Source organism: Microcaecilia unicolor, chromosome 6, assembly GCF_901765095.1.
Source record: "Microcaecilia unicolor chromosome 6, aMicUni1.1, whole genome shotgun sequence".
Taxonomy (NCBI): Eukaryota; Metazoa; Chordata; class Amphibia; order Gymnophiona; family Siphonopidae; genus Microcaecilia; species Microcaecilia unicolor.
The window spans coordinates 155,336,544-155,355,050 of NC_044036.1; positions in this window are offsets into that span (position 1 = coordinate 155,336,544).

Sequence of the window (18,507 nt, forward strand, 5' to 3'; positions counted from 1 at the left end):
TGGTATTCATAAGAAGCATTTCGATAGGATGAATTAACAGGAAGCTGTGAATAAAACCAAGTATCATTTTGCATATCTTTAGGATCATGACATACTGGAATCAGGCAAGTTGCCAAAACTTCTCCAACTGCCTTTTGATGAGAAAGACAGAAATCAGTTTGGTTCAGTGAAATTGCAAACGCTTCCCAAATATTTTTTGTGGGAAGTAATTGTGACTGTCCACAAGGTATGTACAAACAACAACACAGTAGAAGCAATGTAATGGAATTAGCATTAAGCGCTGCAATAATAGCCACTACGAAGTTATCATCAGTCTTTTCAATATGAGCTTTTTCTAAAGTCTCTGTAGCTTGTTGACTCAAGGCTTTAATTTGTCCCCAAGTAACAGGAGCATTAGGTTGACGAGTCACTGACCGTTTGCGTGTTTGCATCTGCGGTCCTTGAAGGGTGAGTGTGAAATTGGGAATTGGGTTGTGAAGACCTTGATGCCACGACATGAGGTTTCACCCACTTTGCTGGAATCCACACCGGGCCAGAATCTGTTTGAACAGCAGCGTAACCACGACCCCAGGTAAGGAGAGGCACAGGGGAACTCCACTGATCAGAAGGTAGTTGTCGGTATATGACCAAAGGACGAGATAAAGGTGGGGCAGGAGTACGAAAATGTTGTTCAAATCTGGAAGAAAAAGTTTTTGTAGCAGGATTATTGATGAGATTGAGATGATTCAGTGTGTAAAGGATTTGTGCTAAGCATTCATCAATGCTTACTCTATGACGGAGAATACCGTCTTTTTTTGTAGTCAGATTACTTAAAGCAGTTTTCAGTGTGCGATTAGCACGTTCAACAATAGCTTGACCAGTGGAGTTATAGGGGATACCAAAAAGGTGCTCAATATGCCAGAGGGTCAGGAACTCCTGTAAGGAGGTGGAAGTATAAGCAGGGGCATTGTCTGTCTTGAGAGTTTTAGGAACACCCATGACCGCAAAAGCTTGGAGAAGATGAGAGCGGACATGAGATGTAGTTTCCCCTTTTTGTGCAGTGACCCACAAAAATCCAGAATGAGTATCAACAACCACATGAAGCTTAGACCATTGACCAAAAGGGGGAAAGTGAGTAACGTCCATTTGCCAGAGGCTATTAACTTCCAGACCACGAGGATTAACTCCAGGAAAAAAGGTAGTAGGAGCTGAAAAGGAACATTGTGGACAATTTTTGATAATAGCTCTAGCTTCTTCTAAAGAAATTTGAAACTGGCGAGCTAGGCTAGGTGCATTTTGATGATGAAGTTCATGACTGCAGTGTGCTGTGGAGAAAAAATGAAGATGGCGATCCGCTCGAGCATTCCCTTCAGACAGACCACCAGGAAAAGGTTGATGACTGCGGATATGACCTATAAAGAGAGAAGAAAGGCGATTCTCCAAGTAACCTTGGAGGGTTAACAGTAAAGCATAAAAAGAGGCATCCATTTTGAATGATACATAACTGTCGGGCATGCGACGGACAAGATTAGCACAATATTGACTGTCAACAATAAGATTCAGTGGTTGATCTGAAAATAAAGAAAGAGCCAGGATGATGGCAGCAAGCTCTGAACGTTGAGCAGAGGTTTGTGGAGAGGTAAATTTGACGTGCCATTTGTTCAGATTGTACCAAGTAACCACCCCACGAGTGGGACTACCATCTGTAAAGACGGTGAGAGCAGTAGGGAGTGGACGTAAAGAAATGGGATCATGAAGAGTGATTGGCAAAATGGATGTGCCCTGTATGCGAGGGTCTTTAGGATAGTGGCAATCTATAATACCAACATAAGTGGCTAAAATAAATTGCAAGTCGTCGGAGAACTGAATCATTTTTTCCCACTGCCACAAAGAATGAGGAATGATGAGTTTAAGAATGTCGAAACCAGTCATGAATGTTGCTCGCTCTCGAGCTTTAGTAATCAGCAAGGCTAGTTGCTGGGGCCATTGTGTAATAGTAGAATGGAGAGTATTCTGTAAATAGACCCATTCTATCAATTTCGGAGGAGTTGTATCTTGATATAAGACACCAAACGGTTGTCGGTGGGTGGGGTCTTTGAGAACGCAAAAACAAAAAAGGGCAAATGCATCTCGTCTATCTGTCCATTTTGTTTGTAAGATTTGATCCAATTGTGACAGAATTGTTTGTTGCGATGCAGTGAGTGTAATTAATTCAGCAGGTGTTTTATGACCTTTTAATGCGAGAAACAGGGGTTGTAAAAATTCTGTAGGAAGTTTCAAGTAGGGACGTAACCAATTGAGATTTCCTAAAATCTCTTGTAATTGATGTAATGTCGTGGGAGACTGTAAATTGAGATGAGGAGCGACAGGTTGGGCTGCAGCTTTAGTCATACGGAAACCTAGATATAAATAGGGTTCCTTTTCTTGAACCTTCTCTGAGGCAATTGTTAATCCTGAGGAGGCCAAGATAGAAATTAAAGTAGATTTCCAAGAAGGGGGAAGAGTTATCCCTGCAATTAGTATATCATCCATATAATGATATACCAAAAGTTGAGGGAAATAGGCACGAAATGGTTGCAAGGCTTGATGAACATAGTATTGACAAATAGTGGGTGAATTTAACATTCCCTGGGGCAAAACTTTCCAACAATACCTAGTAGTAGGGTGTGCATTATTGTAAACAGGTACAGTAAAAGCAAAGTATTTATAATCTTTTTCCTGGAGAGGAATTGAAAAAAAACAATCCTTCAGATCTATAATAGCTAATTGATAATCATAAGGAATCAAATTAGGATTTGGAATACCACATTGTAACGGGCCCATTGGTTCTAAAATCGCATTAATAGCTCGTAGGTCATGTAAAAATCTCCATTTTCCGGATTTTTTCTTGATCACAAATACCGGAGTATTATATGGAGAATTGGTAGGCTCAATGTGATTTAATTGTAATTGTTCTTCCACCAATTGATGTAAAATCAACAGTTTTTCTCTGGTAATCGGCCACTGCTCTACCCATACAGGTTTGTCAGTTTTCCATTCCAAAGGAAGAGAAAAAGACATATTTATGAACTGTTAATCAGGTAGGATCAATGATGCATCTAATTGTTCCAAAAGGTCACGACCCCATAAATTAAAGGGTACTTGTAAAATACAGGGCTTAATATGTCCTAGAACCTTGGTATCGTTAGGATATGTAATAGATAACCATTGAGAACTTTGGGAGGCTGACTGAGTTCCCCCTATTCCTGTCACATGTGAAGTATCTTCAATGGGCCATTCCACAGGCCATTGTTTATAAGCTATGACAGAAACATCCGCCCCGGTATCTAATATACCAACAAAGGGCTTTTGTTGCAATAAAAATTGAGCAGTGGGTCGTGCATTAGAAACCGGTTTTAAAACTGCACTTACCTGTCGCGTAGATCCAAAGCCCCCTGTACGAGAGACAGTAGAAGGAATAGGTGCTGTAAAATATGGTAAAATAATTAATTGTGCCCACGAGTCCCCGGGAGAAATTGTTAAAGGTGATGAGGACCATACTTGAATTTTAACAATGCCTGTGTAATCAGCATCAATAACTCCAGGGATAACATGAATACCTGCCTTCGATGCAGAGGAGCGAGGTAATACTAAACCTACAGTAGCCGCTGGAATGGGTCCTTTAAAGGTAGTATTATATACCAAAACTTCATGAGGTAAGATGGCAGTTTTACATTCCGCTGCAATAAGGTCAATTCCTGCACTACCTTGTGTAGCAGTAGTACTATGAGCAAAAGACCCTTGCACTCCCTTTGGACCGAGGTTAGGAGTTAACCCGGAGCAAAGTTTTTTGGGGGTGGCGGTGTGGAATTAATTGGATTAGAGCGACATTGATTGGCCCAATGATATCCTTTTTGACATCGAGGACATTTTCGAGAAGGTCGAGAAGGTCCTTTTGCAAAGTTGGCACCCCCTCCTGGGGCTCTACACTGAGCTCGAAAATGTCCTGGTTTCTTACAATTAAAACACGTCCCCTGTGGCTTATTACCTTTTTGTATAGCTCCTGCTAACAAATTCATAGAATAACCATGAGTCCCCACATCTGCACATGCGCTCAATAAATCTGCTAAAGTAATTCCTGGGCGATGAGCTACAGTCTGCAATGCCTTTTTGCAATCTGAATTTGCATTTTCTTGGGCTAATTTAATCAATAACTCTGTTTGCGCATCAAGATTATCAATTTGCCTAGTTACAGCTTCCTGCAATCGATTAACAAATTGAAGGTAAGATTCGGTTGCACCCTGTTTAATTGATGCAAAAGATTTTGTTGGTTTATTCCCTTCTGGTGTTCTTTTAAATGCTCGCAAGATACAAGTGCCTATGGCTTGAAAACAGGTATCGTTTTGTTGAATTTGCATATCAAGGGTTGAAAATGGTCCCGATCCATAAATTTGATCAGGCACCAAATTAGTCCCAGTGATAAGTTGTGCTGCTTGCTTATATTCATTATCCCACACTACATATTGCGCAGGAGTTAACAGCATACGGAAAAGGTCTTTCCAATCTTTTGGAGTCATTAAGTAACCGTTACTAATCCCTTCTATCATGCCTTGAACAAATGAACTTTTTAAACCTGATTCTACGATAGCTCTACGTAATTCTCTCAAAACTTGATAAGGTAGAGCAGTCCATTCTGCATGATGTGTTTCGTTCCCTGCCTCTATTGTTGTAGTTCTAGTAACTGGGTATAAATTAGGATTAGGTTCCGAATTATCCCATAGATCATCGTTCCAAATGAATTCACCATTTTTTCGTGCTTGCTGTATACCTAATTGAATTAAACTAGGTCGTTCTACGCTCTTTGGTGTTTTGGTAATAATAACGCTATCATTAGCGTTGTTGTTTTGGATATTTTCAATTGGTTTATTAGGGGTAGTAGTAGTAAAGTCAGGAGTTTTGTTTTGCTCTTCCCTTCCCATATCGGTGGCCAGCCGACAAGAAGGAGGAGAAGGTGTAGGTCCAAGAGTCGCGGGAGGTAAAAGAGACCAGGTCTTGCCTGGCAATTTGTTGGATATATTTTCGTTAGTAATGCCTGTCAATCCAGAAGAGAGAATTACTATAGTAGAATATATCTCTCTCCAAGTCAATAATATAGGAGTCGAAACTCTAGGCTCTAAACGAAACTGCTGCCCTATCTTTTCCCATGTTTGAGGATCGAATGATCCCTTCTCTGGATACCAGGGACATTGACAAACTATTTCCTCAATTAAACGCTCTATATCTTTAAGAGTTATTGGATTTCGGGAGGAACCATATCTTTGCGTTATAGTATATAGCTCCTGTGCATGTTGTTTATGTGATGATGTTAAATTTCCCCCCATACTTACAGTGTTCCGTAGAAGGAATGGCGCGCTGACTGTTCCAGTCGTAGTAAGTACGTCACGTTTTCACCGATCACGTCGGGGATCACCAGATGTTGCAAAATAACTCTCCTCTCGTGTGTCTGGGCAAAAAACTCTTTATTTGGGAGTCAATCCCCTTCTTATATACTCTATGAATATTCATGGATATTACATGTATTATCATTACTATTGGTTACATTTTGCTTACACAACCATGATCATGCATTGCTTACAAGAACAACTCTACATGAACAGCTCGTGAACCTGCTCAGGAATGTACAAACATCACCTGCTATTCTGCTACTTTCTCAGGAAAGAACAAAAACATCACATGCTAGATTCTCAGGAATATACAAAACATCATCTGCTGCCTGTATCCAAATACATTCTATCTACAAGGAACACTGCAGAGTTTGCTGTTAGAAGTACTTCTGGTGTTTGTGCTATTGGGAGCATTGCAGTCTTTGCTGTTGGTGTTTGGTGATTTAGAATCACTTTTGGCTTATGTGTTAGCTTCACTGCTTTTTCCTTGTGGCTCCCCTGTCTTCCCTTTTAGTGCTAGGAGCTCTTCTGGTTGCTTGCCAGAGTAGTGCTTAGGAAGCACCTTGTTAGTTGTATCTAGCTTGCTAGAGCAGTGCTTAGGTAGCTGGTTAGTTCTGTGTTTAGCTTATTAGTGTAAAGCTCTGCTTGTAGCTTGGTGCTTAGTAGCACCTGTGTTAGCTTTGTGTTTAGTTCCCTGCTCTGTTAGTCTAGGGCTGAGGAAGTCCCTTTCTTGAGCAGGGATTAGGAGCTCCTGTTTAGTATAGGGCTTAGGAAGTCCTTTTGTCAGTTTACGGTTAGGAACACTCCTGCTGGTTTAGAGCTTGGGAGCACGTAGATCAGTTTAGGGTTAGGAGCACTTCTGTTTCCAGTCCTGGTCCCTATGTCATCCGGTATCCAGTAAGTCCCGTCGGCTACTCGAACCCAGGAGCTCAACTCTTGGGGGGCTTAGTAGCTAAGTACAGGTGAAGCTTTTGGACCAGTCCAGTGTGCTCCAGTCCCGTGTTCCGGTCCTGTGTCCTCCAGTCCGGGGGACCAGTCCAGGGTGTTCCAGTCTGGTGTGCTCCAGTCCAGTGTGTTCCGGTCCGGTGTGTGTTCCAGTCCTGTGTCCTCCAGTCTGGGGGATTCCAGTCCATGTGTTCCGGTTCGCTGGGCAGTGCCTGCAGTCCCTGCCGGTGTGCTTACCCAGTGTTGGTTGGTGGGTTTTGCCTGCTGCTGTTGCTCCTCGTCAGCAGCCCAAGGGCTCACGTTTGCTCCAGAGCCCGGCCCCGCGGGCTCTGAACCTGAGAACCTGACAGATTGCAAAGGCCATGAGCCCGGCAAGAACCCCCGCCCAGCTGACCCAGCTGGGGTCCAGCTCCATCGTTGTTCTTGATCCTTCTATGACTCTTCGTCAGTATCGTGGGAAACTTTTGTCTCATCCTGTTTTGAAGAAGACCCCTGAAGCGGCAGCTGAGAGAAAACGTGTCCGGTGGCTTGGAATCGCTGAAAACCCAGTTTCAGATATGGACCCTTTCATCACGCTCTCAGAGTATCGCCGCAGCCTTGTCTTGAATCCAGCTTTGTGGGATACTCCTGAAGCTGTCGCTGAGAGGAGACGTCTTGGGAATTCCATGCTCTGGGCCCAGCAGGGGTCCAGTCCCGTTCAAGCAGCGCGCCCAGACAAACCTCTGAATCCAGGTCAAGCAGTGCGCCCAGCCACGCCTCTGAATCCAGTCCGAGCAGCGCGTCCAGCCAAGCTTCAGAGTCCAGTCCGAGGGACGCTTCTGACCGAGCCTCCAATGCCAGTTCAAGTGGCGCTTCCACTAAAGCTTCAGAGTCCAGTCCGTGGGACGCTGCTGACCGAGCCTCCGATTCCAGTCCGAAGGGGGGGGCTTCTCACCGAGCCTCCGGTGCCAGTCCAGGTGGCGCCTCCACGCAAGCCTCGGAGTCCAGTCCGAGAAACGCTGACTGCGCCTCCTATTCCAGTCCGAGTGGGGCTGGTAATTGAGTCTCTGAGTCCAGTCCAAGCTGTGCTTCCAGGCAAGTCTTTGAGTCCCTTTCGAGTGGTGCTTCAAACCAAGCCTCCTAGTACCAGTTTGGATCCCAGTTCCAACCCCATTTTTGATCTGGATCCGTTTCTGACACTCCAGGATTACCGGGTTGCACTTTTGTCTGATCCAGCCCTGAAGAATACTCCTGAAGCTGCAGCGGAAAGAAGGCGTGTCTCCTGGCTTGGGTTCGAAGAAAACCCAGTTTCTGCTATTGATCCCTCTACCAAGCTGTTCTTTTACCGCTTCCAACTCCTCTCGGAGCCAACCCTGCGGGATACTCCTGAAGCCCAAGCTGAAAGAAGGTGGCTTCCTGATTTTTCCCGCCAAACTTCTGAGTCCAGCCTGAAGGGCTTTGCCTGCCAAGATGCTGAGTCTGAATCAAGTGGCAGCAGTGGCAGCCGAGATGCTGAGTCCGGAGCGAGTTGCAGCAGTGGCAGCCAAGGTGCTGTCTGGATCGAGTGGCAGCAGTGGCAGCCGAGATGCTGAGTCTGGATCGAGTTGCAGCATTGGCAGTCAAGATGCTGAGTCTGGATTGAGTTGCGGTTCCAGTCAAGATGCTGAGTCTGGATCGAGTTGCAGTTCCAGTCAAGATGCTGAGTCTGGATCGAGTTGTAGTTCCAGTCAAGATGCTGAGTCTGGATCGAGTTGTAGTTCCCGTCAAGATGCTGAGAGTTGTAGTTCCAGTCAAGATGCTGAGTCTGGATCGAGTTGTAGTTCCAGTCAAGATGCTGAGTCTGGATCAAGTTGCAGTCCCAGCTGGGATGCTGAGTCTACACCGAGTGATGAGTCCATGATGAGTGCTGAGTCTGCACTGAGTGTAGAGGCCAGCCGAGATACTGAGTCCACGATGAGTGCTGAGTCTGCACTGAGTACAGAGTCCAGCCGAGACAATGAGTCCACAATGAGTGCTGAGTCTACACCGAGTGCAGAGCCCAGCCAAGATGATGAGTTCACGATGAGTGCTGAGTCTGCACCGAGTGCAGAGTTCAGCCGAGATGCCGAATCAGAATTGAGTTGCAGTTCCAGTTAAGATGCTGAGTCTGGATCGAGTTGTAGTTCCAGTCAAGATGCTGAGTATGGATCGAGTTGCAGTCCCAGCCAGGATGCTGAGTCTACACCGAGTGATGAGTCCATGATGAATGCTGAGTCTGGATCGAGTTGTAGTTCCAGTCAAGATGCTGAGTCTGGATCGAGTTGCAGGCCCACAGGTATGATATCCTGCATACCCATGGGCTTGCAAAGCAGAGTTTAAAGGGAAACGTAGAGGAGAAGGAAGAAAAGCCTAGTGGTAAGAGCAGCCAGGCTGTGAATTAGAGAAACTAGAACTGAAATCCCCAGACCCTCGGATTGACCTGGTCCAATCCTTGTTCGCTGTCAGCCTGGTCCTGTGGAGTGTTTCATCCCTCACTGCTCTTTCCATTTCCGTCTTGTGACCCCAATCGTATCCAGAAGTCCCGGTGGCCACCTGCACCTGGGAGCTCAACTCCTGGGGAACGGTGGTCGCTCCCAGGTGAAGCCCAGGGTTGTTCGGCTGCCCGACTGATTGCGGCGTCTCCACATTCCACCGTGCTCAGTCGGAGCAAAATCCTGACACCTGTTTACTAAGATGTGCTGTAGGCACGCTAGCATTTTTAGCATGTACTAAATATTAGTGCACGCTAGTGCTAGAGACACTCATATATTCCTATGGGTGTCTCTACCATTAGCGCATGCTAATATTTAGAGCGCGCTAAGGTACCCTTTTACTAAGCCGCGTATGTGCCTGCACGCACCCAACATGCATCAATTTAGAGTTACCAACCGGCTACTGCATGGCCCATGTGGTAATTTCATTTTTTACACACGTCCGGGTGGTAGCTCTGACTTGACGCAAGTAGGCAATTACCACACGGTTAACGTGAGAGACCTTACTGCTAAGTCAATGGCTAGTGGTAAGGTCTCAGACCCAAAATGGCTGCATGCCAATTTTTATTTTGCCGCACATCTATGTCCGGCAAACTTTTTTTTAAAAAAGGCCTTTTTTTTACAGGTGCGCTGAAAAATGGATCTGTAAGCGTCCACAACACGTGCCTACACTACCGCAGCCCATTTTTTCAGTGTGCCTTAGTAAAAGGACCCCTAAAAACGCTAGTGCACCTTAGCAAATAGGGCCCCAAGTTGCTTGCGCTACAGTTCAATAATCGTAATTAAATGTGCTCTGTTCTCCAAAGATTTTACTTGATCTTTCTTTCTTTTCCCAAAAATTTGTTTTTGATTTCATTGTTTTGTGGTGTAATCTAATCTATGCACACACTTTTCAAACATGCTTTAGATGCTCATTTTCTGATATCATAACTTATAAAGTGAAAGATTTTACTTGATTGCACCAGGAAAAGTCCAGTTCAATCCTGCTGTGGCTCCTTGTGATCTCAGGCAAGTCATTTAACCCTCCATTGCCTCAGCTATAAACATAGGGGTCCATTTACTAAGCTGTGGTGAAAGGGGGCCCTGTGCTAGTGGCAGTTTTTGCCATGCGCCAAGGCCCCTTTTACCGAAGAGGCTATAAAGGCTGAAAAAATACGGCCCTGCAATAAGTTTGTACTTGCCGAATGGCCATTTCAGGAAGGAGCACTTACCGCCACCCATTGAGATGGCAGCAGGGGCTCCCATGCTAACCCAGTGGCAACTGGGCAGTGTCACCGCCGGATATTCCAAACAGTGAAAATGAGGAAACTAATTTCCATAGCGCTGGAAATGGTGTGCGTAGGGGGTGGAATTACAGCCAGGTTGCTGCAGTAACCCAGTGGTAGTTCCAGATTGACATGCACCAACCCTTTAGTAAAAAGGACCCTGTAAATTGAAAGACCTCTGGGGACAGCAAAATATCTACCTGTACCTGAATGCAATTTACCTAGAGTTACAACTCAAATAAGGTATGAGCTAAATCCAAAATCCCTTCCCCTTCCCTGTCAACTGGTAAATCGCAGCTTCCCATTCCTCATTGTGTGCCCATGAAGCTATAGACCTGTAGCCTGTTTACAGGTAAATATGGTTTATTTATTTATTTGTTGCATTTGTATCCCACGTTTTCCCACCTATTTGCAGGCTCAATGTGGCTTACATTATGCGCATAGTGGCGATCGCCATTATCGGAATGAGAAATACAGAGTGGTATTGCATTAAAGTTCATAAGAGACAGAGTACTTCAAGCAATCAAGTATCGAGGGTTCAGTTTTGTCCAGTTCTGGTATACGTTTTGTTGTCTGGTATTTAGGATAGATCATTGTGGTTTGCCTTTTTGAACAGGTTGTTTTTTAGTGATCAGACTGTTATAACTGTTGGAAGGGGTTGGAGGAACGGGCGGGGGATAGGGAAGCCTTGTGGGGCCCTTATCCAGGTATGGGCAGCTCCTTGAAGTCACCTAGGTGCGCCAAAATTCAGTGGCAGCATCCAAATAACTAAGCAGACATAGTTAAAACTACATTTTATGTGGTCCTTCTTGCCCAGCTGGTTTTCTGACTTTGAGCCAACACTACTCGTGAGGGATGGGCAACTGAAAATTTTTCATTTTTGTGTGCTTTCTCATGTTGTCTCTGGGAGTATTAGCTCTGTTCATTTTTTCTTCCAGGCATTTGCTCGTTACGGAACCTATGTCATCAAGAGTGTGTGCTTTTTACAAAGAGGTCGCAGTCTTTCTAAAGAGAATACACTATTTGCAAACAGTGCACACTTGTCTCCTGATAGTATATGTATGTGCAATGGTTAGTCTACACGTAATGGTTTGTTTATGCATGAACTATCCAGAAAAGGGAGCACACTCTTTGCAAAGAGTAAGCACAATTATCAGTGAACCAAAATACCACAAAGAGCTAGATTCTATATACAGTGCCCCAAAAAAAAAATATCCCCTTAACCGGTATTCTATAAGCTGCACAGAAAAGATTAGTGTGATTTATAGAATAAATGCTTAAGCGGAGAGGTCGTGCAAAACTTTAGGTGCCACTATTTGTACCAATGAAAATGTGGTGCAAGTTCCTACACCTAAATTTATGCGCAGAGCACCCATATTCTGTAATTACACGTAACTCAAAACCATGCTCTGTTCTGTCCTGAAATATCCATGATCCCCCTCATTTCTGCACTCCCTTTTATGGATCGCATGTAAATTTTAAGCATGGGTCCCTCAGCTAAATTTACAAGTGTTAGTTCCAATTAAATCTAATTAGTGCCAATAATTGCTTGTTAAAAAGCCAATTATTAGCACTAATTGGCTCATTATTCTATTAAACTGCACATGCAAATCAGAAACACGCCTAAATTTGTGCATGCAATTTTTTGGTGACCTTTTCTCATAATCTTCAAATATTACAAATCTTATCTGTATATTATGTATGTTAAGGAGGGCCTTGAATCAAATAGATTGAAAATTCTGCAGGAAACAAAACACATCTAGGAATACCTGTGGATTGAAATTCCATGTGTAAAGGGGAACAAGATAGCGATAGGAGTGTAATACCGTCCGCCTAGCAAGAATGAACAAATGGATGTAGAAATGTTATCGGAAATTAGGGAGGCTAACAAACTGGGCAACACAATAATAATGGGTGATTTCAATTACCCCGATATTGACTGGGTAAATGTAACATCAGGGCATGCTAGGGAGGTAAAGTTCCTTGACGAAATCAAGGATTGCTTTATGGAGCAGCTGGTACAGCAGCCGACAAGAGAAGGAAAAATTCTAGACCCAGTCCTTAGTGGAGCGCATGATCTGGTGCAGGAGGTAATGGTGATAGGGCCGCTTGATAACAGTGATCATAATATGATCAGATTTGATATTAGCTTTGGAGTAAGTATAATCAGGAAATCCAATACATTAGCGATTAACTTTCAAAAAGGAGACTATGATAAAATGAGAACGGTGAAACAAAAAATTAGAGGAGCAGCTGCAAGGGTCAAATATTTACATCAAGCATGGATACTGTTCAAAAATACCATCCTGGAAGCCCTGGCCAAATATATTCTGTGTATTAAAAAAGGAGGGAGGAAGACCAAACGACAGCTGGCATGGTTAAAAAGTGAGGTGAAGGAAGCTATTAGAGCTAAAAGAAAATCATTCAGAAAATGGAAGAAGGAACCGACTGAACATAATAAAGATACAGAATAAGGAATGTCAAGTCAAATGCAAAGCACTGGTATGGAAGGCAAAGAGAGACTTTGAAAAAAAGATTGCATTGGAGGCAAAAACACATAGTAAAATTTGTTTTAGGTATATTAAAAGCAAGAAGCCGGCAAAAGAATCAGTTGGACCGCTAGATGACCGAGGGGTAAAAGGGGCGATCAGGGAAGACAAAGCCATAGCGGAGAAATTAAATGAATTATTTGCTTCAGTCTTCACCAAGGAAGATTTGGGAGAGATACCGGTGCCAGAAATGGTATTCGAGGCTGAGAAGTTGGAGAAGCTGAATGAAATCTCTATAAACCTAGAGGATGTAATGGAGCAATTTGGCAAATTCAAGAGTGGCAAATCTCCTGGACCGGATGGTATTCATCCCAGAGTACTGATAGAATTGAAAAATGAACTGGCGGAAGAACAACCATATCTCAAGCAGTTAATTATTACCTGACTTGGTTTCATCTCTATTTACCATTAACTTTCTCTTTGCTTCATGTACAATTTCTCATTCATAATAGATTTTCTAAATGTTAAACATCCATAGCTATCCCAGTATGTTTATGATACTGTATTGTAAAATTGTATTCTTCAAAAAAAATTACTTTCTTATGCATTATTGTTTGTTATGTATCCTATACTGTTTATTGTAAGCCACATTGAACTCAAACTTGTTTGGGATAATGTAAGATATAAATGTCACAAATAAATAAATTGTTAGTAATAAGTCATTTATCTTTAAAATTCAGCATGGTACCAGAAGATTGGAGGGTAGCTTATGTAACGCCGATATTTTAAAAAGGTTCCAGAGGGGATCTGGGAAATTATAGACTGGTGAGCCTGAAGTCGGTGCCAGGCAAAATTGTAGAGACTATTATAAAAAACAAAATTACAGAGCATATTCAAAAGCATGGATTAATGAGACAAAGCCCCCATGGATTTAGTCAAGGGAAACTTTGCCTCACCAATCTATTACATTTCTTTGAAGGGGTGAACAAACACTTGGGTAAAGGCGAGCTGGTTGATATTGTGCATCTGGATTTTCAAAAGGCATTTAACAAAGTATCTCATGAAAGACTCCAGAAGAAATTGGAGAGTCATGGGATAGGAGGCAGTATCCTATTGTGGATTCAAAACTGCTTAATGGATAGAAAACAGAGAGTAGGGTTAAATGGCCAGTATTCTCAATGGAGAGGGGTAGATAGTGGGGTTCCTCAGGGGTCTGTGCTGGGACTGCTGCTTTTTAACATATTTATAAATGCTCTAGAAATGGGACTAACTAGTGAGGTAATTAAATTTGCTGACGGTCAAAGTTGTTAAATCGCAAGAGGATTATGAAAAATTACAAGAGGACCTAACGAGACTGGGAGACTGAAGAGGCATATTTTCAAAGCACTTTGGGAGGCTAAGTTCCATAGGTTTCTATGGAACTTTGGAAGGCTAAGTGCTTTGAAAATATGCCTCCTTGTGTCTAAATGGCAGATGATGTTTAATGTGAACAAGTGCAAAGTGATGAATGTGGGAAAGAGGAACCTGAACTATAGCTAAGTAATGCAAGGTTCCACGTTAGGAGTCACCGACCAGGAAAAGGAGCTCTGCGTCATTGTTGATGATACTTTGAAACCCTCTGCTAGTGTGCTGCGGTGGCTAAGAAAGCAAATAGAATGTTAGGTATTATTAGGAAAGGAATGGAAAACAAAAGTGAGGATGTTATAATGCCTTTTTATCAATCCATGGTGCAACTGCACCTCGAATATTGTGTTCAATTCTGGTCACCGCATCTCAAAAAAGATGTGGTGGAATTAGAAAAGATACAGAGAAAGGCGACGAAAATGATAAAGGGGATGGGATGACTTCCCAATGAGGAAAGGCTGAAGCGTCTAGGGCTCTTCAGCTTGGAGAAAAAAACGGCAATCTTTTTTTTCAAAGTCCCTCTTTGCCTTCCTTATCAGCACTTTCGATTTGACTTGCCTTTGACTTGCCATTTCTTATGCTGTTTCAAGGCAGAGTATAACACATAAAACACACACACACAAAACAATATACAGTTACACTCCATTTAAGTGCACATCGGATAAGCACATGCTCTGTTTAACTGCATGCTGTACTTCGGTCCCGTTTTTGGCGCCATCAATTTTTATGGGGACAAACGTTGGTTTAGCGCACCACTGATAAGTGCAAGATTCTCTTATATGCATGGTTTAAGACCGCCCCTCTGCAGGAAAGACTCTGCATAAGCACACGCATGGAATATGGAAGCCGATTGGCACGTGACAAAGGGGCGAATAGAAGTTCTTAAAAAATTAGAAAACAAAGTCAAGCATCTATTGCTAAAGAATATGGTGTCAAAACAATACAAATCCACACAGGAAACGAAAACGGGCGAGAAAAGCTGAGGATGCAGAAGATGCTCCTCTTCAGTGGTTTTCTCAAGTCAGGAGCAGATAGTTTCCTGTCAGTGGTCCATTGCTTATGGAGAAAGCTAATCAGCTAGCTGAAAGTCTTGGACTAACTGAATTTAAAGCCACTGTTGGATGGTTGGAAAAATGGAAGGAGAGGAACAACATAAAATTCAAGAAACAGCATGGTGAAAAACAAGACGCTGATGACTTAGGTACTGGAAATTGGGTTGTTTCAGTTCTTCCTACCATCTTGAACGAGTTTGCACCTCGTGACATCTTCAATGTTGACGAAAATGGTCTCTACTGGCGAGTGATTCCTGATGGAACACTTGCATTCAAACAAGCCGAAACTATAGGAAGTAAAATGTCGAAGGACCGACTGACAATCCTCCTTTGCTGCAACGTGGATGGGAGTGAGAAGTTGGAACCACTCGTCATTGGAAAAAGCAAACAGCCCCAAGAATGTTAAGCGACTTCCTGTGTCATACGAGGCTAATGCAAATTCATGGATGGCTGGGGAAATTTGGAAGCAGTGGCTAAAGAAGTTAGACACTAGAATGTGGGCACAAAAGTGTCAGATTTTGTTGCTTTGTGATAATTGTGCTGGACACAGGGATGATGTCAGGCTGTCTAATGTCAAGGTGGTCTTCCTGCCACCAAACACTACCTCTCTGATCCAACCTCTGGATCAGGGCATAATAGCTAATTTTAAACAACATTAATGGGCTCTTGTGCTACGTCGTCTGATGAGCAGTATGGATGACCAGACTGGCAAGGATAAACGTGCTGTTGAACTGGCTCGTAATCTATCACTGTTGGATTCCCTACATATGCAGAAAGAAGCCTTGACTCAAGTTACACAGGCAACCATTGTGAACTGCTACAAGCGGGCAAGCTTTGTTAAGGATGTGGAGAGGGACGAAACAGATGCAGCTGTTGCAAATGCGTCAGATGAACAGGCTATTGACATCCCAGCCGGTGTTACTGAAGAGGAGTTTCATCACTGTGTAGCTGTTGATTACGATCTACAAACAGCTGACGACAGCACTGATGTCCAGCTATGCGCCTACACGCAGGCAACGGCTGATGATGAAACAGATGATGAAATGAGCAGCGAGGCACATGCTGATGAAATTCAACAACCTCCTCTCACTTTTGCAAGCGCGCTGGAGAGTCTTAACATCGGGCGGGCCTATCTGGAGGCCACTGGACAGTTTTTACCGTCTGGCAGATGTAGTCTATGGAACTCACAGACACAAGAGTGTACAGAGGACTATGACTGATTACTTCAAGTAAGCCTAACATCAGTTAACGGAAACTGTATAATGTCAGTTAATGGAGACTGTATACTGTACATATAATAAACAGTACTGTACATATGTTTATCAGATGTCAAGCTTCTTTGGGTCATAACAGTTAAGTGCACGCTCCGGTTAACTGCAAGTATTGCTTGTTCAGGAATAACTGGTCATTTTCAGCAGCACTTAACTGGTTAGTGCCGTTGAAAATGTCTGGTTATTGTCACACTCAAAATGGTTATTTGGGGGACAGAATCAGCACTTGGCCACTTAGTTGCTGATATTCAGCACTTAACCAGCCAAATGTCAGTCCTATCTTTATGTATGCCCCATAGCCAGTTAAGGGGCCCTTTTACAAAGGTGCACTAAAAAAATGGCCTGCACTATTTTTAGTGGGTGATTTTCCTGAGCGCTCAGGCCACCGCTTAGTATGTCTGCTAAAAAGCTGAATTTCTATTACTGGCAATAATGGCCAGGCGCTAAGTCCAAAATTACCACCTGAGCCCTTTACCGCCTCCTTGGCAGTAAGGGCTCATGTGCTAACCCCATGGTAATCGGGCAGCATGTAGCAATGTGGCCAAGCTGCCTATTACTGTTGGGATTGCCCTCCATGGTAGAAGCCTTACCACACCTTTGTAAAAGGCAGGGGCATAGCCAGACTTCGGCAGAAGAGGGGTCCAGAGCCCGAGGTGAGGGGGCACATTTTAGCCCCCCCAGCAGCGCCGCCAACCCCCCCCTGCCATTGCCGACCCCGCCGCTGCCACCACCAACTTTGCCCCCCTGCCGACAACCCTCTGGACCCCCCCTACCGCCGCCAACCCGCCGTCGCCTACCTTTGCTGGTGGGGGACTCCAACCCCCACCAGCCGAGGTCGTCTTCTTTCTGCAAAAGGCTTCCTTCTGTTTCTGATGTCCTACACGTTGTACGTGCAGGACGTCAGAAACAGAAGGACACCTTTTGCGGAAAGAAGAGGATATCGGCTGGCGGGGGTTGGGGTCCCCCACCAGCAAAGGCAGACGACGGTGGGGGGGTCCAGAGGGTCATCGGCAGGGGGGCCCAGGACCACATCCATGGGGGCCCAGGCCCCCCAGGCCCCACGTAGCTACACCACTGGTAAAAGGGCCACTGGGTGCTGAATATCGCACTTAACCGGCTATGGTTTAGCCAGCTCTGGAAACCCAGAAATTCAATGGCAAAGTCCAGACATGGCCCGGTATTGAATGTCCAGGTATAACGCCGGTGGTGAGCAGCATAACGTTGACCACCGCTGGCTGAATATCGACCCCTTTGTATTTTGATGCACAGCCCATGGGTATTCTTTTCCACAGATTTTGCAATAATTCTCAAAGGGAGCATATGGTTGTACTTTCACTTGGAAAAAATTGCCTTGGTCCTTCAGATGTTACCATTTTGGTTCAGAGTATGATATTTTGCATGGTACTCAATCGACCATATTATTTACATTCTAAATACTTTCAAAATAAAGTCTGAATGATAATGCAAAAGCCATGCTCAAAATCTGACAGAACTGTAAATGGCTGATGCTAAATTCTATTGCCTTGTCATCAAGTTTAACAGCAGAGAAAAGATTTGCAATGCAGTATGAATATAATTTGTATATTTTATCTTTAATTTGAGATGTCCTCAGCCCAACACATACTGCAAGATCAAAGAGTATCTTGTTTTAATATACTGCACATACATTTGTATAGGGGAGTCTTCTTAAATATAAAATAAGTCCGTTTGCAGTCCTTACTGGCAAAATCTATACAGAGGTATCACCTGATGAACTAAGAATTCTTTCTAGAAATAAAAAAATGGAACAATATCTTTACTGTAATTAAATATAAACCAAAGCAGTTGAATAAGTGACACAGGTCATCAAACATAATTCACTATTAGGCAACAAATAAATTAGTTCCCAGAAGTATTTGAATAATTGCTGCAACCATATCTGGATATATCATTTTAAAGTCTCATGCACTGAATTAGCACAAGTCTTTGCTACAGATTTACTGTATTGCTGTATTATAATACATCTTTTTGTGGCACAGCTGCCTTAGCACAATTTCCCATCCTGTCAATGCTATGCTGCTCTCTGGCCCATTATTGAATTTTCTGCAATATTTGATAACAGATATCCCTACTGTATAGTATGTCCTGTAGCTACTTTTAAATTAAACTCATATCCCTATGGTATATATGGCATATGGCGATGTAGACACA